Source organism: Myiozetetes cayanensis, unplaced genomic scaffold (genome assembly GCF_022539395.1).
Source record: "Myiozetetes cayanensis isolate MyiCay16 unplaced genomic scaffold, myiCay2020 scf103, whole genome shotgun sequence".
Lineage (NCBI taxonomy): Eukaryota > Metazoa > Chordata > Aves > Passeriformes > Tyrannidae > Myiozetetes > Myiozetetes cayanensis.
The window spans coordinates 14340-36896 of record NW_026086639.1 but is presented as its reverse complement, the minus strand read 5'-3'; the positions used below and the strand labels follow the sequence as shown (position 1 = coordinate 36896).

Sequence of the window (22557 nt, the reverse complement as noted above, 5' to 3'; positions counted from 1 at the left end):
CGAGTTAATCACTTCAGGTAAAACAAACAAACCTATCTTGGTAGTTGACGCCTGTCCTATTAGAAGGGCATGGACTCCTGGGCTTAAAGGTCCCCATACTCCTGTAGGGATTAATACTACAGCAGTAGATGTTATGGTTACAGGTTCTCTGGAGGCCAAGTCCAGCCAAGTGCTGCCTGAGGTGGCAGGGAGCAGATCACTAATCTGTTTTCTTGAGTCGTATTTATTTGTTGAATCAGGGTGTGCGGTCTTGCACCTCGCCTCCAGTTTCCCTGCTGTGAAGTTTTTTTACCCCCTCTTCCCATGCTGACATTTGCATACTGTTGTGGAGGGTTTCTTGGGGCAATCCTTTTGAAAATGATCATCAGCACCACATCTGTAGCAGCCACTTTTGGCTCCTGCCCCATCCTGCAATCTTAACTGCATGCTTAAGGCAGTTGCTAAAGAAGCAGTTTGATGTTCAATAGATCTGATACCCTGGCATGCTTGAACCATCTCAGGGATGGTGCAGCTTTCCCTTTTAGGGATAGCTTGCAGAGCCCACTTACAATCCAGGTTTGAGTTTTCATGTCAACTGCCAAAAAAGCATCTCTCTAGCTTCTTCATGCTCTATTTGCCTGTTTAAAGCTGCTTGCAGCCGATCGAGAAACTGGGGAAAAGGTTGTATTGATCCCTGCAGGACCTTTGTAAATGACAGGTTTCTGTCTCTGTCCATGCTCGGAAGCTTTCTCATCACCCTCTAAGTCAATTTTGCAATTACTTCATATATCTCTCCAGGGTAGCTTACTTATGAGTTTGCTCCACTTCTCCTGCCAAATGATTACATGTCATGTCTGTTTGTGAGCTACCTGGGTCATTTACATATGCTGCACAGCTCTCCCAATAGTCTGTTAACCAAACACTGTATTGAGTGGTTGTTAAAACCATTTTCAACAGTGTTTTCCAGTCATTTGGGGTAAATACATAGGTGGAACTCAGAGTTTCCAAATATGAAAATGTGTGAGTCGAGGAAACACCAGTTTCTTTAACTAATTGGAACTGAGGGTTCTGGCACGGCCAATAGATAACTGGGCATGCTTTAATAACCTGCTAGTCTGCCTCCTTATTGCTTCCTCGCAGCATTTACTCCACTGGTCAACAAACCTCCCTGCGCTTGCCCCCTCGTCCTCACCCGGAAGAGCCATCTCCGGTCCCTCCTCATCATCTTCTGATGCCTTGCCACCCACGGCCCTGATGTATTCGGCTCCCCACGGCTGCATGGCAGAAGATAACCGCCTTTCCAGGAAGGTAGGTCTCCCCTCCCCGTGCCCATGGTTGGGATGATATGGCTGCATGACTGGAAGAGATGGCTCAGGTTCCGGTCTGTTTCGTGTGCAATATGGCTGCGTCTGTGCCAAAGCACGCGGTCGTGAGTCGTTAGCGGTATGAGGGGGTAAGTTTACTGGGTTCCTCCCCCAACATGTCACAGCAGAAATCTATGTTTCACCTCTGGGTGTTGGATTCACGAACTGATGTTCCTGTCCTTTCCCTGCTACTCACGTGTGCACCAAAACCGGGACCTTAACCATTACTTATATCGTGTACCCCCCGATCCTGCCTGCACTGTTCCCCTCCTGAGTTTGAATCTGCCTGGGACGCGCATGGAGCCCCTGCATCCTCGTGTGTGTTTCTGAGTTCTGGTGAATGGTTGTGGATGGCAACCTGGTTGGGGGATACAGGGAAATGTGTGTTGGTATTTCCTGGGGGGGTTTGTCGTCTCTGTGCAGTGTACAAGGCGTCCATAATCTGGGTCCAGGTAGGAAGGCAATTACTTGTATGTCACCTGCTCTAGCTTTGTCTTTTATGAAATCTCCAATCCTGTCCCAAGTGTTTATATTTAAGGCTTCTATGAGTGACAGATGGGTTGCTTTGGATTTTATCCATTGCAGAAGGTCTGTTAGTTCTGCTCGCGTGATCTCTATGGAATACGGTGTTAACAAGAGATATGGAGCCTCTGTATCTCTTTCTATCTCTGGGGAGACCGAATTTCCCATGTTTTTTTTACCTTTTTCTTGCCGCTTTGCTTCCGCGTGCTTTCTGTCACTGCTGGCTTTCATTTGTGGTTTGTCGGCTTTTAGTTTCAGTTTTGCAGCTTTTTTACTGCCTCTGCGTCAGCAGTTTGACTTCTTGCCGCTGCTTCCTTGTCTTCTTTCTCCTGGTATGTGCACTGTCAATTTTTTCCAGCTCGGTTTCATTTTTGCGTCCTTCAGCCGCGTTTTGCACTCAAGTCCCGACGCTTTTAAAGATGTCTTGCTTTTTTTTGGTAAAAGCGTTCTGAGAACTGATACAATCTCGTTTGAACACTACCGAGTTTCCTTGTTTCAAGGTATTTTAAATTGTTCCCTAATACAGGGAGATGCCCCGCATTTGGGTGCCATTTATGGCTTATTAATGTAATATAATAAATAAGACACAACCTGGCAATTAGGATTTCCAACAACCAAATATTTTATTAGAAGAAAACAGCCATCTTATATATCCTCAGGCAACACGTGACTCTCCTGACCAATCACAGTGGGCTCACTCTGCCCATGTGTGTCAGAGTACAGCATTGGAAACTACCAATCCCAGAATGCCTCACCCAGCATCCCTGGGACACGTTTCCTATATGTCACGGTTGAGAACTTTGGTAAAATCAGCCTATGATCTCCAAAGGTGGTGCATATACAAAAAAAAAAAAACTATAAAAAATTAAAGAACCCAAAGTCAAGCTACTTATATAAAAATATATATATATTTACGTAAATTACAGTTATATACAGTTAAGATACTATATACACAGTAAAAGGGGATCCACTCCCCGAAGGGATAGGGAAAGGGGAAAAAAAGGGACAAAAGGTAACAAAAGGGACACCGAACAGGTATACTTGATCAAACTCAAGAACTATATTAGTAATTAACAAAACAGATTTCACTACTTCCCTTAGAAAAAGTAGGATTGGCAGACACAGCCAGCACTCTCCGAACCCCCCACGTGGCAGGCCAGAGGTCACTGCAGGCCTCAGCTTTAGATAAGCGAGATCAACGCAAGGACCTACAGTTCCCGACCTTCGTTGGAAGAGAAGAGAGAGAGGTCTTTAATCTCCAACTTATTTATACTCTGATTTACGTAAAAATTGTATGGAATACTGGGTATTTGGCCACTTCCTTAGTTACAAACTGGTTACCAAGAAGGCCTAGATCAAAACCATCACAGTGGTGCATATACAAAAATTGGACTGCAATTTGAATAATACTGTCAGAACACTAGACAGTACCATGACTATTGTATTTGTTTTTCTTCTCTTCTGTCATATTTGTAAATGTTCTGTCCCAGCAGTTTAACAGCATTTTGCGCTCTTTGACTACTGGAGTCTGTGAAAGTGATTGCCTCGAAAGGCATTGAAGAGGGAGTGCATCTTCCCCAATACAAGCACATATAGACCAGGATTGATAAAGACCTGGGGAATCTAAGGCTAGGGGAACAAAAGCAGGAAGTAGAATTTTTAATAGATACAGAAGCTACATTTTCTGTATTAAACCAGGCTTTGGTACCCACTGATGTAAGTTTTGTGTCAGTAAGGGGAGCCACGGGTCAAACAGAAAAGGCTCAATTTTTGAAAAAAAATTTGTGATCCACAAATTCTTATACATGCCAAACTCACCAGTCTCTTTACTAGGAAGAGACTTACTGGAGCAATTGGGAGTTGAGATTAAATTTGAACAGGGCAAAATAAAATTCAAGATAAAAGAGGCAATTAATTGAAATTTTAAGTCTTGCCCTAATAGAGACCCAAAATTCAGGCAGTATACCTGAAGAGGTAGCGAATCAGGTATTCCCTGGAATATGGGCTTCAGAAACTCCAGGGAGAGCAAAAATAGCATTGCCAATCAAAGTAAAAGTTATTAAAAGAATGTGAATCAAAATATAATACTCCCATCTTGCCAGTAAAGAAACCTGATGGGAAGTATAGGATAGTGCAAGATCTTAGAGCAATTAATAAGATAACTGAAGACTTGCACCCTGTAGTGGCGAATCCATATATACTGCTGACTAAATTGACACCAGAACTAGAATGATTTACTGTCCTGGATCTGAAGGATGCTTTCTTCTGCCTGCCTTTGAGCCCTGAAAGTCAACCACTATTCGCTTTTGAATGGGAAAATCCTGCCTAAGGGCAGTAACAGCTGTGATAATCAATATACAAGAAGCATGGAAGTTCACACTGGGCCAGAAAATTACAGTCATGGTCTCTGATACAGTATTATCAGTATTAGAAGTAAAAGGAGGTCATTGGCTTTCACCTCAGCGCTGAGGACTCCTGGTTCACAGAAGAAAGCAGTTTAGTCCAGAAAGGTGTACATAAGGCTGGATATGTAGTAACCACTGTAAATGAGGTAATAGAGGCAAGAGCCCTCCCTGTCAATACCTCAGTCCAAAAAGCAGAAATTATAGTGCTAACCGGAGCACTGCAGTTAGCAAAAGGAAAGAGGATAAATATCTGGACGGACTCAAAATATGCATTCGGAGTCTTTCATGCTCACAGAGCAATTTGGAAAGAAAGAGGACTATTATCTGGGCAAGGAAAGTCCATTAAATATGTAGATGAAATCCTTGAACTATTACAAGCAGTCCAGTTGCCAGAAAAAGTTGCTATTATGCATTGCAAAACTCACCAAAAGGGCGTTGTTGACCATGAAAGAGGAAATGCCATGGTTGATCAAGAGGCAAAAAGGGCAACCAAAGCAGAAGGAAGCAAAATCCAGTCTTTGATCCCTGACGGTAAGATTCAAATTCAGCAGTCTAATATAAATCCTAGATACTCTAAAGAAGACCGAAAGTTAATCCAGGATTTAGGAGGAAAAATAGAGGAAAATAAATGGGCCAAGACACCGCAGGGTAAGTTATTAATACCCTCTTCTATTTTATGGGCCCTTATCATGGTGGAACACAAGAAAACACATTGGGGAGCAGAAGCTCTATACAAATATCTAAACCAGAATATAATAGCATGAAATCTCTATACCACTGTGAGGCAGGTGAACCAACAGTGTGAAATTTGCCTGCAGAATAACCCGGGAACCCATAGCAGAATTCAACTTGGGCAAATAGGGAAAGGTAATTATCTGGGACAACAATGGCAAATCGATTTTTTGGAACTGCCCAGAAAAGGGGGGGTATAGATATTTGCTCGTTCTCACTGACACTTTTTCAGGTTGGCCCGAGGCATACCCTTGCCGAACTAATCAAGCCAGGGAAGTGGTAAAGGCACTGTTACAAGAAATAATCCCCAGATTTGGTGTCCCAGCAACCATGTCCTCGGATCGGGGATCACATTTTATGGTCGAGATGGTCCAAGGAGTAAGTAGACTTCTGGGAATAGATTGGTCTATAGATCCCTATAGACCACAAGCTAGTGGACAAGTAGAAAAGATGAATCACCTTATCAAAACCCAGATCATAAAATTGGGACAAGAAGCGGGATTACCATGGCCTAAGTCACTGCCCTTGGCACTTTTATGAGTAAGAACGAAACCCAGAAGCAAAGAGGGGTTGAGTCCTTTTAAAACAGTTTTCAGAAGACCCTATATGCTACAGGAAGGAGTGTCAGGTAAAGTAAGAACTGAAACATTAACAAATTATATTGTACATTTGCAGAAGCATCTTAGAAATGTTGAAAAGCTAGTCCTTGGGACATGAGCTCACAGCCTTGATGGGCCAATTCATAATATTGTACCTGGAGATTATGTGTATGTAAGATCTTTTACAAGTGAACCCCTGGAACCAAGGTGGAGAGGTCCATACCAAGTGATGCTGACTACTTACACTGCAATCAATGTTAAAGAGCAACCTCCTTGGATACATTACACCAGAGTCAAGAAGGCCCTGAGACCTGTGTGGACGGTGCAGCCAGCAGGGAATTTGAAAATTAAATAAAGGTGTAGACCAGCAGATGGGGACTAAAGACATTCAGAAACTTCTGATGAATCCGAGAAATCTGGTAAAATAACTGCTCAGAAGCCTTTGGGTCTTTTGAGCAGCAAAGGTATTTATTTGTCGACGTCAGGAGCAAGTGTGGTTCGCACCACAAAGCTCTTGCTCGAAGGTATCGGTGCAAAACAGGGTAATTTATACAGTCTAACTTCTATGATTACAACATCTTAACATACATATTCATATGATTGCAACATCTAATACATATTGATAATAGGCGGAGTCTGGGCGGAGTCTGGGCAGAGACCTTTCTTGGCCCCCATTCTTGGTGGTACATCCAGTCCTTCATCCTGTGGGGCTGGGTCTTCCGTAGTCTTTCTCGATATGATCTCTCCATCTTTCTATTGTTTTTGCCCCAGTCACTGAAGCTTGGAGAAAGCCTTGGCTTTAGGTCTATTTCTCCTATTCAAATCTCTACCTTGTTTTACCTTGTCTTAATTTATGGCCTACAGACCCACTGTATAATGTTTCTAGCATTCTTCTTAAGATTAGGTCCAAGGAACGGAACAGAACCAATTTTTCTTTAGCAATTTAGGCAGAGCAAGTATGGAGGGGCTTCTCTCAGCTGAGCAAGATATTTCAGTTAATTCTTTAGGCCTTGCTCTCGTTTCACTGACTCTGTTGCTGTATACAATAACAGAGACAAGAACCTGGACTGAGAACACATATGTAAGAAATTTAGAAACTTTAGTGAAAGCTGCAAATGTTACAGATTGCTAGAAATGTACTGCCTTACCCAGAGGAGAAATTAAACTACCATTGTATGGAATAGCTGCCAATAACTGGAACAAGGACAACAGCACTTGGCCTGCGTTCTGGGCAGTAAAAGGAAACCCCGATAATGGATTTTGTGAAAAGAACACTGAAACTAACCACCCCTTGGGACCAAGGTTTGATCTGCAGATACTACAGGAAGAGAAATTTTTGGTATTAGTGAACAATAATAGCTGCCACTGGAAAATTGGCTATTACAACACAGGTCCTCTTTTCTATGAACTTTGTCAATACAGATGGCATATGTGGCACAAGACTGACGAATAGAAAAGGATCTACAAGTAATTATGGACAAAGCTAAACTCTTACATGAAAGAACCTTAGATGATACACAGATCTTTTTCTACACAGAGCTTTTCTGATTTGTGGAGAAAATTGACTTCCTGATTACCTGACCTTGGTTGGCTGAAGCAACTATTTGTTGTAACCCTTACTGTAATAATCTTAGGAATTTTGATCTGTGTTTTCCTTAAATGTTCCATATGGTGTTCAAAAAGTAGTAGTGATAGTTAATTAGAATGGAAAAGACATCAATTAAGACAAGAAGTGTAATCGGGGAACTATTTTGCAAGAGTCCTCAGACATGAAGAAATTTTATAGAAAACAGTAAAGGAATTTACTTAGAATATAGAAAAGGGGGGATTGATAAAGGGTGATCAAAATATAAAGCAATAACACAAGATTGTAGCCTTAGTTGCTTACTAGCTAATTTTTAAATAGAATTAGGATAGGGCCCTGCTTGCTTATGCTAACTTACAGACAGGATATAGTTAATTTTATAATGAAGACTTTAACGGGAACAGAAAACCTTGGAGTTTCAATAAGGGATTGAAGTTCAAAAGAAGGGACCTTGAAGGTTGATAAAGAGAGGGTCCTGGAGATGACACCAGTTTTGAGTTAATGGGACAGTGCCAAATCAGCAGTTCTTAGCAAAGGTAAAAAGTTCAAGCTGAGGAAGACTTCTTACTTCATCCAAAAGACCTCCAAAGACCTCCAAAAGAAGACCCCCAAGGGACATTCCAAGGCAGAGTTATAGGAGTGGTATATGTTAATAATTTCCCCTCCTACTTTTCTGTAATTTGCTGACACAATTAATGCATATGTAACACAACTAATGTATATGTAATACAACTAATGCATATGTAACAATATATCGCATAAAAGGAGCTGGACAAAGGCAATGGGTGTGCATACTTGGGCGGAGATATCCCCTATACACCCGGCACTGTGAATAAACATACCTGCTTCAATACTCTTTGTGAGTTTTGGGGTTTGTTTCCGCAAGTCATGAGTTCCCCCTAACAAGGGTGGTTGAGGTACCCTCCAACCTTGTGAATCTGTTGGTGAAGGGCCTCATTACGAGATGCTGACAGTCTGTCGGACACCAGGGATTCAACTTTCCTGGGGGACTGATGAGCAAAAATCTAAACTTCCACCTTTCACATGACATTAAATTGGTGCAGCGAGTAGGGTTGTCATGGATAATATGCTGCAAAAATATAAATGTGCACCCTCCCAAGCAGGGAAAGAATGGGCTCAAAAGTTTTGGGAGGATGAACAGTAGGTGCTGGAATGCATTGAGCATTGTTAAGCTGAACAGAAATGTAAAGCAGGGAAAGACCAAGGTGCAATTTGTGAAGTTTTAGGAGTTTGTTTGTCCTGTCCACAACAAGAAGCTAAGAATTCATCTGCCCCTGCACAAATTTCTGATGTTGAGTATACTGTTTTGAAAATGAGGTATTGAAGTCATCATTAGCCTTTGAGAAAAACTTGGGAGAGAAATTGGAAACTTGGGTTGGTAAACTTGCTTCTGAAAATAAATCCCTGAGAGCCGAGATGAACCACCTAAAAACTTTACACATGGCAGCAAAGCATGAAAAAGAACTGTTGTTAGGGAAAAAGACTCAACTTCGGCAGCTTCGTAAAACCATATCTTTCCCTGACCTCGAAGCTTGGAGCAGAAACACACAGAGTGACAGTGACTATAGTGATGATGATGAATGTTTCTTTAGTTTAACAAGATTACAACTTAGAAATTAAGAGACTTCAGGTGGAAGTGTGGAAAAGAAACAGCTTTTTATTAACAAAATCTGAATAAACAACAAATGGTGCAATCAAAACCTTTCAGAAGAAACATAACAAAGTCCCAAATCCCCAGGTGGGGTGGGGGTGGAGAGAAACCCACGGCAACCCGGAGGATGGGGGGGAGTAAGGGGGAAGGGAAGGGGGGAGAGGAGGAGGGGGGAAGGCAGGACTGTTCTGGCAGTTCAAAAGCTGCTCACAGCTGTGCTCACAGTCAGCAATGAAGAATCATAGAATCATAGAATCAGATGGGTTGGAAAGGACCTCTGAGATCATCAAGTCCAACCCTTGATCCACTACCACCACAGTTACTAGACTATGGCACTAAGTGCCACATCCAGTCTCTTCTTAAATACCTCCAGGCACGAAGAATCCACCACCTCCCTGGGCAGGCCATTGCAATGCCTGATTACCCACTCTGTAAAGAATTTCTTCCTAACATCTAAACTAAACCTCCCCTGGTAGAGCCTGAGACCATGCCCTCTTGTCTTACTGATAGTTGCCTGGGAGAAGAGACCAACCCCCACCTGGCTACAACCTCCTTTCAGGTAGTTGTCCCTTTTTTTCCCCCAGGCAGTCTTGAAAGTAGAATACCTCGCTCTGAGATGGGTCAGTCTCTCTCAGTCATCCTCTGTGAGGTGTCCCGTGGGGAAAAAAACTTCCTCTCAGGAAAAGAGAAAAAGATGGCCAAAAACCGGGCTCCCGCTCTGTCCGGTCCCGGACCAAACCCAAAAGCCCAAATAAAGGACTCCCCCAGCTGTCCCTGCGGCCACAAGCTTCCCCGTGAGACCTCCCCCTCTCCCTGCTCCTGCGCTGCCCCACACGTGCGGCTCCGCTTCACCTCCGCCCCCTCCCCGACTCCCTCCATTCCGGAAGAAACAGATGAGGGGGGAACGGAACCCTAGGGAAGAAAAAGAAAATTCCAACATCTCTTTTCAAACCTATGACAATGTGTGAGGGTCGCTGGTTACAGTTCACAGGTGATTTCATTGTGGACATTAGTTAAAACAGAGATGATATTAGGCAGTAATGAGGAAGTCCATATCACAACATGTACAGTTCCCTGGATGCCAGCTGAGTTAATGAAGTTGCAGGACAAGTATTCCAAGTGAGCAGGTGAATCTGAAGTTGAATATGTGTGGTGAATTTCCCCTACCAGAGGGGACCGTGTGTTGTTGAGGATGAAGTGAGGAGTTACTGGGGCTCAGGTGTGTTTCTAACCACACCGGGAGATGATAATTACTCTTTAACTACAAGGGAAGTATACTGGGCAGGAGGAATAGATCTGCAAGAGAGAAGAGACCCATTGGTAATTGAAACTAATAGTTTTTCTGAGTTATCTGCATCAGTACAGAAAACAGCATGCATGCAAACAATATATGATAGAGATCTTACAATGAACTCCCCAATGCAAGCCCTTGTTGACCTGGCACAGTAAACCCCTCTCATTTGTGGGCTCCCTGACAGCTTAAAAATGTATGTTGGAGATCTCCAAGACAGTCTGCAAAATTATAGATTTACTACTCATAGATGCAGATGGAGCCAAAAGGATCCTAATATTACTTGAGATGAGTTAGTACATGAAATAGTTAACTATGGGTGTTGAATGGTCTGGACTATTAAATCATCAGCAGAAAAACTGCTGGACCATGCTGTGAAGGTCCCTCACTCAGCACCCTTTACGGTGAATGAATCCATGGGAGACAGACTTTGTCCAGGCAGAACTCTCTTGCAACTTTATTACTCCATTTATATGGAGTCTGAGCTATCAAGCCAGGCCAGGTGTTACTTATCTGCACACATTCCACACAGACACTCCTGTGGCTGCCTTCAGCCACAAAGAACAATCATGCTTCAAGCGGCTTTCCTGCTTGACCTTGTGATTCTTTTCACACGCACACTAATCTTAGCTCTGGCTCGCTCAAAACCACAATATTTTTGCTTTAATATTTTCTTCTTCTATCATCCAGGTGGCTGGTGTTGTCTTGTTTAGCTGTTTCTATAGAGACATGCTTCTGTATGAACAATTTCTGAGACGGCTCAAACCCCCTCATAGGTTGCTAATATCTCCTTTTCAGTTGGTGTGTAGTGGGCTTCTGATCCTCGATCCCCCCAGTTTCAAAACCCTAATGGTCAACCTTGGGTTTCTTCTGGTGTTTTCTGCCAGAGGATCCAGGTGAGACTATGATCCTCAGCTTCAGGGTAGAGTATATTTTGCATGGCTGGTCCTGTCTGAACAGGTCCAAGAGCTACTGCACAGGCTATCTCCTGTTTGATCTGCTCAAAGGCCTGTTGTTGCTCAAGGCCCCATTCAAAATGGTTCTTTTTCTTGGTCACTTGATAGAGGAGACTCATAAGCTGAATATAACCTGGAATGTGCATTCTCCAGAGTCCCACAACACCTAGGAAAGCTTGTGTTTCCTTCCTGTTAGCTGATGGAGACATAGTTGCTATTTTGTTTACCCCATCCATGGGCACATGACAGTGTCCATCCTGCCATTTTATTCCCAAGAACTGGATCTCCCGTGCAGGTCCCTTTACCTTGCTGTGTTTTGTGGCAAGACCAGCTTTGAGAAGAATTTGGATTATTTCCCTTCTTTTCTCAAAAACTTCTGCTGTCTTGCCCCACACAATGATATCATCAATATATTGCAGGTGTTCTGGAGCTCCCCCCTGTTCCAGTGCAGTCTGGATCAGTCCATGACAGATGATTGGGCTGTGCTTCCACCCCTGGGACAGTCTATTCCAGGTATACTGGACACCCCTCCAGGTGAAAGCAAACTGTGACCTGCACTCTGTTGCCAGAGGGATTGAGAAAACCACATTAGCAATATCAATTGTGGCACCACTTGACTGCCTTTGACTCCAACTCATATTGAAGTTCCAGTGTGTCTGGCACAGCAGCACTCAGAGGTGGCATGACTTCATTCAGGTCACGATAGTCCACTGTCAGCCTCTGATGCCAAAAACCAGCACTGATAAACTGCTCAGAGACAATTTTAGTCTTTAAGCAGCAAAGGTATTTATTTTGAGCAACATTGGGAAGCTAGCCAACTCGGGTTGGACAAACTATCTCTGAAATTCTCAGTGAAAAGACAGGTAATTTATACAATTTTCGTGAGGGGTTGCAACATTCTGATATACATATTCATTAGATTTTGACATGTAATTATCATATTCATAATAGGCGGAGTTAGAGTGGAGCTTGAGGCGGAGTCTTCTGGAATCATCTTTTGGGGAGAGATCTGGTGGTCGTTATGGCTTCTTCAGCCTCATTAGGGGTCATCTTGCTCCTCATCCTCTGGTGGCCTTTTCAACTTTCTTCGTTTCACTGACTACATGTTTGGAACTTGCAAAATTTCCTTACCTTTTGCCCCCACCTCAAATGCCTATCTTATTGCTAGGTTGCTTAAAGGACATCTCTTCTATCTCTTACTTTAGTATGGTCAGCAAAAGAGAACAAGCTGTCTCTATTATATTTCAACATAACCAGGGCATCTTTGTCAAAACATGGTACCAAACTCCATCTTAGTTAATTCTTAAAAATATAAACACTGCATTCCTCAGGGCAAGGTACCAGGCTTTTTCTCAGAGCAAGATTCCAGCACTTCTCTTAGATGATTTTTTTAAATCTTTGTTTCACCTCCCTTCTCCATTAGACTTTCACACTGGTCATATGGGGCTGTTAAAGGGTGAGAGGGTTCTGCTGATCACTCCTTGGCTCTCCAGTTGACAAATTAGCTTATGGATGGGAATTGCAGAGTCTCGATTGGTGCAATATTGCTGCCGGTGCACTGTTCTGGTAGCAAGTAGCACTTGCTGGTCTTCAACTTGCAGCAATCCCATGATCTAGGGATCTTCTGAGAGGCCAGGTAGGGTAGATAATTGTTTGATCTTCTCTGTGTTCACAGTAGCTACACCAAAAGCCCATCGATACCCCTTTGGATCTTTGAAGTACCCTCTCCTGAGGTAGTCGATGCCAAGGATACAAGGGGCCTCTGGGCCAGTCACAATGGGGTGTTTTTCCCACTTGTCCCCTGTTAAACTCACCTCAGCCTCTCAGACAACTCCCCCTGTCACTCCAGAGATCCAGATGGGTTCTACACTCCTGTTCCTTGATGGCATCTGAATCCGAAAAATTCGGTATAATGAATTGCCCAGAGACTTTGATCTTTTGAGCAGCAAAGGTATTTATTTATTAGCAGCACTGGGAGCAAGCCAGCTATTGCTGGAAAAACTTGCTCAAAGGCTTCACACAAAATCAGCACTTTTATACAATTTTCCTACATGATTAAATGCATATTCAAGTGATTACAACATCTATCTATGCATATTAATAACAGGTAGAGTATAGGTGGAGCACAGGTGGGACTTAGGGCGGTACTTCTCTTGGCCCTCAATTTTGGGGGTAGTTCCGTCCTTCCTCCCATGAGTCTGGGGGCTTAAACTCATCTTCCTCAGTTTGACCCTTCTTCTTTTCCATTGTTCTCAACCCACTCACTGAAGCTTGGAGAAAGCCTTGGCTCCCAGCCTGTTTCTTCTATTCAAATGTCTACCTTATCCTACTGCATCTTAATTTATTACCTCTAGGCCTATTACATGTTCTTTTATCATTCTCTTAAGTTTTGGTCCAGTAAGTAGAACAGAACAAGCACAGATCATTTTTGGATGTTAGTAGCTTGTTAGTAGGCCCAAATTTCTTAGATAACTCTTTTGGACCTGACCTCCTATTTCACATCAGTGTTCTCTGTGCACCAGTATCTACCAAAGCTCTATACCTCTGTAAATCCAGTGTGCCAGGCCATTGAATCCACACAGTCCAGTAAGCGCGGTCATCCCTTTCCTCCTCCTGGCTGAAGGCAGGGACCCTCTATTCCTGTTCCTGGTCAGAGCATTCACTCTCTAACCTTTGCATTGCCAGACCAAAAGTCCCCTCACCAGGATCAAAGAAGGTGATTTCAGTTCTTTTATGTCTGGGGGATGGCTGATTGCATTCTTGTGTTTTTGCAGCAAGTACACTGACAGTCTTCTTGGGTGACCCCTTCTTAACAATTCTCTTCCCTCTCAGTTCACGTACCTGGGCTTCCAGCTTAGAGGTGGGTTCACAATCCCACTTCCTCATGTCTTTCCCCCGGTAATGCAGAAAGAACCAGAGTTTGCCACGTGGCCGGTGCCTGGGGCTTCCTTTCCCTCTGACCAGGGCAGAAGAGGACCAATCTCTTCAGCTGCCTCTAAGAGCTGAAGTGCTGTCCCAAGGGGATGTGGAAGTACCCAGAGTTTCTTCTACGTTTTGGGGCCAGGAGGACACCATCTCTACAGTTGATGTATTCATTTGTGGGTAATATATTGCTATCAAGCTGTTGGAATATGATGCAGGAGCACTGTGAACCACCTTCCTCCACGTGGCCATTGTGCAAGGGACATCCTCTGGATCTTTTAGGATGTCATCACTTTTCAGATCACTATTGATATCTTCCAGCACTGCTAATTCTCTCAAGTACTGGATACCTTCATCTGCAGTGGTCCACTTTCCTGGGAAGTTCATAAGATCTGTCCTTACATGGATATCTTGCCCTCACACTTGAGAGGAGCCATCTCCAGAGACTGAAAATTTCTTCTTCTTTTCCACTTTCAGTTTCCTGATCTCCAGCGGGGGATCCCAGCTGTTGGGCTTCATGACCTTCTAGTTGCTGACTATCAGCCCCATTATCCCAGCATTGAAGCAGCCAGGCAGATATCCACTCGCCTGGCTGGCGGCTGTAATCTTTTCACAATTCTCAAAGTTCTGATGAGATCAGGGACTGGGTAACTTGGGTTTCCTGTTTGATTTGTCTCGTTGCTTTCAATTTCTTTGTTTAAGGACCAGCTTCTTGATCGGTCCCTCCTCTGTTGGAGACAGCCTGAATGAGGATGAGGATTTCAGAAGGTGGAAAGAAATAACTTCTGGTAATATGAGCCAGACTGCGTAAAGATAAACAGACTGTCTGTTAGATTGTGAGCTCTCTCTCATGGGGGAGAGTAGGTTTCTCTGATTGGCCAATGTCCAGTCAGAGACAGTTAGTTTTTCCAATTAAGTACTTAGTAGTTTTCTAAAGATGCATGTATCCCCCCTTTTATGTATATCAATCCCAAATCCTAACCAATGCTCTGTCCAAGTTTATACATACCTATCCCCTTTTTCTAGAACCTTCCTTATCTGCCTATAAAAACCATCCATTTTGTAAAATAAACTTAGATCAGCTTTAGTACCCACAGCTGCTGTCTCTGTGTGATCTGACCCCTGAGCTCAGCCAATACTCCACCGGGCACAATGAGAGAAACTGCAGCTCAGCTGTGAACCCCGTTGGTCTGACTGCTGACCCCGAGACGCCAAACTGTGATACTCCTGATTCTCCTTCTGATTCTCCTTCTCCTCCTCCTCCTTCTCCTCCTCCTCCTTCTCCTCCTCCTCCTTCTCCTCCTCCTCCTCCTCCTTCTCCTCCTCCTTCTTCTTCTTCTCCTCCTCCTCCTTCTTCTTCTCCTCCTCCTCCTCCTTCTTCTCCTCCTCCTCCTCCTTCTTCTTCTTCTTCTTCTTCTTCTCCTCCTCCTTCTTCTTCTTCTTCTCCTCCTCCTTCTTCTTCTTCTTCTTCTCCTCCTCCTCCTTCTTCTTCTTCTTCTCCTTCTCCTCCTCCTCCTTCTCCTTCTTCTTCTTCTCCTTCTCCTCCTCCTCCTCCTCCTCCTCCCCCCCTTTCTAATTGATGATATGGACCTGTAGCTTGCCTTATCCATTTTTTCTTTTTCACTACTGGGACAATCTGGAATATCCCTTTGGTTTGTTTGGGTCAGCTGGCCTGGTTGTGTCCCCTCCCAGGATCTTGCCCACTCTCATCCTACTGATGGGGGGAATGTTGGAGAGACAGAGCTGATGCATGTGAAAGTCATCTCATTTAGTAAAGGAAGACAAGGAGGATAAGGAGGGTGAAGCAGGGCTTTCAGAGGAACTGGAGGAAGAGACAGAAGAGGTAACCACCACTTGATCCCTATCCTTGAGTGAGCTGTGGGAAATACGAAAAGATTTCAGCCATCATCCAGGTGAGCGCATTACCACCCAGCTTCTCTAATGCTAGCCAGTAATTAGAGGAGAGGGGAGCCAGGCAGCTGGGATTACTTTGTAAGGAAGAAGGCATCTACAAAGTGATTGGAGAAATGACACAAATCCTTAGTCTCTGAAGGTGACTCCAGTCAAGCATGAGGGAAAGGTAACCCTACAAGGACAATGCTACATGTTGCCCAGGTAAATGGACTGCAGTAGAGAAATGTATCCAATATCTGAGGGAATTAGCCGTGCAATAGATGATTTATTATGATCCAAACAATGTGCAGTTACCTACAGATACAGATGAAGTCCAATGCCTGAAACCCATGTGGCGGAAATTTGTACAGAGTGCAACAACAGCACATGCCAACCCACTGGCAAGATTATTCTGGAAAGATGATGTGCCACCAACAGTGGATGAAGTGGTTTGCCAACTTTAGGAATATGAAAGTATCTCTTCCTCCCTCATCTCAGTTAGGGAGAAACTGTCCAATAAACTAACCCAGGAGTTCCATCAATTAAGAGACTGTATGTCCTACTCCCCATTTGTAAGAGCCTGTATCAGTGGTTGACAAGAGGCATACTTTTTGCTCAAGAGAGAGGATATTGAAGGTACACACAAAATCATGGAATCACAGAATCATTTAGCTTGGAAAAGACCCTCAAAATCATTGAGTCCAACCTGTCAAAGGTGATCACCGCCTTGTCAACTAGACCATGTTTCTTGAACAAGTCCAGGGATGGTGACTCCACCACCTCCCTAAGAAGCCTGTTCCAATGCTTGACAAACCTTTCCATGAAGAAATTCTTCCTGATGTCCAACCTGAACCTCTCCTGGTGCAATTTGAGGCTATGTCCTCCTGTCCTTTCTCTAGTTGCAGGGGAGAAGAGGTTGACCCCCACTAGGCTACAACCTCCTTTCAGGTAGTTGTAGAGAGCAATAAGGTCTCCCCTGAGCCTTCTTTTCTCTCCAGACTAAAAAACCCAGGTCCTTCAGCCACTCCTCATAAGACTTGTGCTCTAGACCCTTCAGCAGGTTCCTTCCCTTCTTTTGGACACACTCCAGCACCTCAATGTCTTTCTTGAAGTGAGGGGCCCAAAACTGAACACAGTACTCAAGATACAGACTAACCAGTGCAGAGTACAGGGTGATGATCACTTCCTCAGTCCTGCTGGCCACACTATTTCTGATACAAGCCAAGATGCCATTGGCCTTCTTGGCCACCTGGGCACACTGCTGGCTCATGTTTAGCACCCAGGTTGACAAATCCCCCCAGGCCTTTTTCTGCTGGACTGCTTTGCAGCCACTTTGCCCCTAGCCTGTAGCAATGCAGGGGGTGGTTGTGACCCAAGTGCAGGACCCAGCATTTGGCCTTGTTGAATCTCATATAACTGGCCCTGGCCCATCGATCCAGCCTGTTCAGATCCCTCTGCAGAGTCTTCCTGCCCTCCAGCAGATCAACACTCCCATTCAAATTGGTGTCATCTGCGAACTGACTGAGGGTGCACTCAATGCCCCTGTCCAGATCATTGATAATGATGGTAAACAGGACTGGCCCCAATACTGAGCCCTGGGGAACACCACTCGTGACCAACCAGCTGGATGTAGCTCCACTCCCCACCACTCTCCGGGCCCAGCCATCCAGACAGTTTTTTACCCAGGGAAGACTATACTAGTCTAAGCCATAAGCTGCCGGATTTTCCAGGAGACAGTATCAAAGGTTTTACGAAAGTAGACATATCCACAACCTTTCCCTCATCTACTAAGTGGCCAATCTTGTCATAAAAGGAGATCAGGTTGGTCAAGTGGGACCTGCCTTTCCTAAACCCATGCTGGCTGGGCCTGATCCCCTGGTTGTCCTGTAAATGCCACATGATGGCCCTCAAGATGATCTGTTCCATAACCTTCCCAGGCACTGAGGTCAGACTGACAGGCCTGTAGTTCTCTGGAGCCTCCTTCCAATCCTTTTTGTAGATGGATGCCACATTGGCCAACCTCCAGTCATCTGGGACCTCCCCAGTTAGCCAGGACTGTGTATAAATGATTGCAAGTGGCTTCATGAGCACTTCTGCCAACTCCCTCAGTACCCTCGAGTGGATCCCATCCAACGCCATAGACTTGTGTATGTCTAAGTGATGTAGCAGGTTGCTGACCATTTCCCCCTTGGATTATGGGGGATTCATTCTGCTGCCCATCTCTGTGTTCCAGCTCAGGGGGCTGAGTACCCTGAGTACAACAGGTCTTGATATTAAAAACTGAGGCAAAGAAGGCATGAAGTAGCTCTGCCTTTTTGTCATCCTTTGTCACTATGTTTCCCCACGCATCAAATAAAGGATGGAGATTCCCCTTAGCCCTCCTTTTGTTGCTGCTGTATTTATCAAAAGGAGCCCCTGGTGGTCTAGTGGTAAAGGCACTGCGCTATCACCGCCGAGACCTGGGTTCGATTCCCGGTCAGGGCCACTCCCGGGCAGGTGGGGCTCGTTAGCCCTGAAAGGCAACCCACCTACGTCCTAAGGACCTCGCTGCCACCGTCCAAGCTTGCTTGGCCCCGGCAGATGAACCTTAGGATTAAAGGGTGGGCTCAGTTCCGCACACACTGTGTCTCACCTAAAAAATCCAATGCGCAGGCTGGAAGGTGTAAAGACCTTCCCCGGATCTTCGCTCGCGAAGACTGGCCATTATTATTATTATTATTATTTATCAAAACATTTTTCACTGTCTTTTACAGAAGTAGCCAGATTAAATTCTAGTTTGAATTTGGCCCTTCTAATTTTGTCCCTGCATAATCTCACAACATCCATGTAGTCCTCCTGATTTGTCTGCCCCTTCTTTCAAAGGGGATACACTCTCCTTTTTGTCCTGGGTTCATGCCAAAGCTCTCTGTTCAGCCAGGCCAGTCTTCTTCCCCAGTAGCTCGTGTTTTGGATCCCCTTACCTTTAAGATTTCCTTCTTGAAGAATGTCCAGCCTTCCTGGACTCCTTTGCCCTTCAGGATTGCCTCCCAAGGGACTCTCTCAAGCTCCTAAACATGCCAAAGTCTGCCATCTGGGCATCCAAGGTGGAAGTTCTGCTGCTCCCCTCCTTACTTCTCTGGGAATCAAAAACTCTATCATTTCATGGTCTCTGTGTCCAAGATGGCCTCCAACCATCACATCACCCATGAGTCCTCTGTTCAGAAACAACAGGTCCAGCAGGGCGCCTTCCCTAGTTGGCTCACTCACCCACTATGTCAGGAAGTTGTCTTCCACACACTCCAGGAACCTCCTAGACTGCTTCCTCTCAGCTGTATTTTATTTCCAGCAGGCATCTGAGGAGTTGAAGTCCCCCATGAGAACAAAGGCTAGCAGTCATGAGACTTCTCCCAGCTGCTTATAGAATATTTCATCTGCCTCTTCATCCTGGTTGGGTGGTCTGTAACAAACTCCCACCATGATCTCTGCCTTGTTGGCCTTCCCCTCGATTCTTACCCATAAACACTCAACCCTAACGTCACCATCATTAGGCTCCAGACAATTGAGATACTCCCTAACATAAAGGGATACCCCACCACATCTCCTTCCTTGTCTATCCCTTCTGAAGAGTTTATAGCCATCCATTGCAGTACTCCAGTTGTGTGACTCCTACCACCATGTATCTGTGATTAGCCTTTCAAAGAGTGCTATCAAAGCCAGCCTGGACTCCTAGGTTATCTGGATAATGTTTTTGAATTTTGAGATTATCATTAGTTGTTTTAAAAAACATCTGGACAGACTGTACCTTTGGTCACACACTACCTCCTATTAGGGATATTGGGGATCTTCAGCCACCTTGTAAACATGATAAAAAAAGTGCTGCATTTGGACAACATGAGAAAAAAAAATCTCACTGTTGAAAAGGAAGTATCATCCTTATATGGACACAAATCACCTGATTTTCAGGCAGTTAATTCAACTAGCATAGAGCTTACAGCCTTCAGCAGTGTAAACCATGCAAGGGAACAGAGGAATGAGAGGAGCCTGATGGTCATTGACTCTTTACAAACAACGAAAGATACAGAGTGTAGCACCAAAAACATGACTGTTCTTGCCTGAACTTGCCCAACGGGTTCCAAGTGCACTTTTTTGCAGTTACAGGAAAGCACTTTGAAGATGCTTGCTCAGCATGACTGATTGAACATGGGCAAACCTTGCTTTTACTATTGTTTGTCCCTTTATCCTTCTGGACTGTGACTGTTCTGCCACCTGGAAAGATGACTACTCTGTATGGCTAAAATGCATCTTTATTTTATAAGTACTTTTTGCTACTGTAATTCTTCCTGGGAAGTGTTTTCAGCTTAGAAGGTGACCTGAACAAATGAGCATCTGCCAGTGGACCATAAATTCACCTCCTTAGAAAAGGAAGCTTTCCTCAGCAGGTCCAGTTAAAACATCAGAAACACATCGAAACCACAGAGTTGTGGTATTAAAGATCCACAGAGTGACTAGGGTTAGCAAGGGAGAAAATGAAAACACCTTTTCACAGACACAACAATCAAAACCAGATGAGCTGGTCAAGAGTACTCAGATGGTACCTGTTTCTCAAGCTGTTTCTCCTTATATACCTGACTCACTGTCCCTCTAAGCTAGTGATGGTCACTCTGCTGCATGTGTGCCTTGTGCCTCTGATTACAGCTATGGGATAAAGCCTGCCTTCCTCCCTGAGCTCTTTCATAGTGGGGCATGTTAGAGTGTATCCCTGTCTAATTTGAACACTTTCTTAATCTAGGCCTGTTGCATTACCAGAGCATCTAGATCTATTGCTTATTCTTTACACTACAGTGTGACAGCTTAAGCAGCAAAAGTGTGACATCACCCTGAGCAGCTGGCTCAATCCTGTTTTCACATGCATCCTAATGTAGTTGGACAGATGGATGTAGAGGTTTTCAGTGTCACTTCTGCAACCAAAAACCAAGTGTGGCACTCTGAAGAAGTGTTAAAAGTTTGTGATGTGTTGTTAAGAGATTGTGGAGATGTTGGCCCATCTTTGGAGAACTGATTGTCATTGGCAGGGAGCGCTGTTGGGCTCTGGCAGTTGCTGCATGGGGCCCCCGATGCACAGGAGAAACCAAAATGGAGATCGCCCCCCCCCCCCCAAGAAGGGGAAGGGGAAAAGGGGAAAAAGGGGTTCTTTCCACAGACTCACACTGTCAGCGGCTGACTCTGGCCCAGATTCCCTCCCCCTTCTTCGATGCGCACAAGCTGCTGCTAAACACGGGATGCAGATCGGCTCAACCTCTCTGATGAAGTCCGAGTAGGTCTGGGCTGGGGGCAGAACAGGACTCAGGAGAACGGAGGCGAACCGGGGACAGAAGCAGCCAGATGACCTGGCTGAAAACAAAATGAACCTCAGAAACCCTCTTACATAAACACTCCCTGAGTCAGGGCAAAAGTGAAGCGACTGCTGTTTCCCGAGGAGAGGAAACAAAACTCATCACCTCCCCCCCCAGTCTTCTGAAGGCCATCAACCTGGATGCAAGGCTGTTGACCAGTTCTTTTGTGTGTGTCAATCGTCCCAGCCAAAAACCACCCTCCCCCTCCCTCATTCAAACATCCCTCTTTCACAGTGATGTAGGGGAAAGAAAAAAACTTCCCACTTTTTTAGAACAAGTAAACCTATGACAGACAGGTATCATTTCCATAGTCAATGGCTGTCCCTCCAAGATGTCTCTTGAGTTCATTTAGTCCAGGACTGTGGGCTCTATACATCCTAGATGTCTTCCAGGGCAGGAGGGCTGGTGATGTCAGCTGGTTGCAAGCTGCATCAGGAGCTCACTACTGGTGTATCTGGAGCAGTCCATCCTCATTGTTCATGGGAGTTATGACATACAGTGGCAGTGTAATTCAGCAACCAATATTATACAATTCAACATTGCAGACTGTTCTCACCCAAAAATCAAATCCCCTTGAGGTACACATTGTGTTTCCCTGTGCCTCTGCAGTACCCACCAAGTGCAGCCAGGTCCTTGAGCAAAAGCAATGCCATGGATGGGTTTGTCTTTGCTTGAGGCAGGACTAATCCAAACTGTCTTCCCTAACACATTGCTCATATGTATTGATACCTTGGAGTTTTGATGTTTTGATTTTTTAAATTTTTGTAGATCTTAGAAGTAGTTATGTAGTAAATGTAGATTTTAGAGTAGCAGCATATTATCCCTTTACCCTTAACACACCAGCTCAAACCCCTGTTACCCATTCCCATATCAATTCCCTAAATTCCACAACCTGTTTAGTCTCTTTTTCAAGGTAGAATTGTAGAAGAACACCCTAACCCTACGGAACAAGATACAGCCGTAGACCCAACAACCTTCAAACCTAGAATTCTGGAAGGCCTCCAAGGACATTACGTGCTCTGAGGAAGATGAAGATGAAGAAGAGGGGGTCCAAAAACGCCCCCAGACACAATTTCCAAGAGGCGTGGCGAGGGCAGAACCTGGGTGGTGACAGGACGGGGATTGGGCAAAAATCATTATAAAAACTGTGGACATCTGTATTTCGGGAGCGCATGCTGGGGGTATTCCAGAAAGCCTGGGGGCTCATTAAAGCCTTTGTATCCTTATCTCCTACCTAATTTGGCTTGGAGTCTTTTTTTCCCCAC

The 22557-nt window shown here is 44.6% G+C and overlaps 1 long non-coding RNA gene across 1 annotated transcript; it reads left to right on the top strand.

Annotated features, from left to right (window-relative positions):
- The first annotated feature begins 968 nt into the window (after positions 1-968).
- On the top strand, positions 969-22525 carry LOC126634994 (uncharacterized). The gene is made up of 2 exons (XR_007627477.1): positions 969-1287; positions 22193-22525. It is a non-coding gene; the product is annotated as an uncharacterized LOC126634994 (long non-coding RNA).
- The last annotated feature ends 32 nt before the right edge of the window (positions 22526-22557 follow it).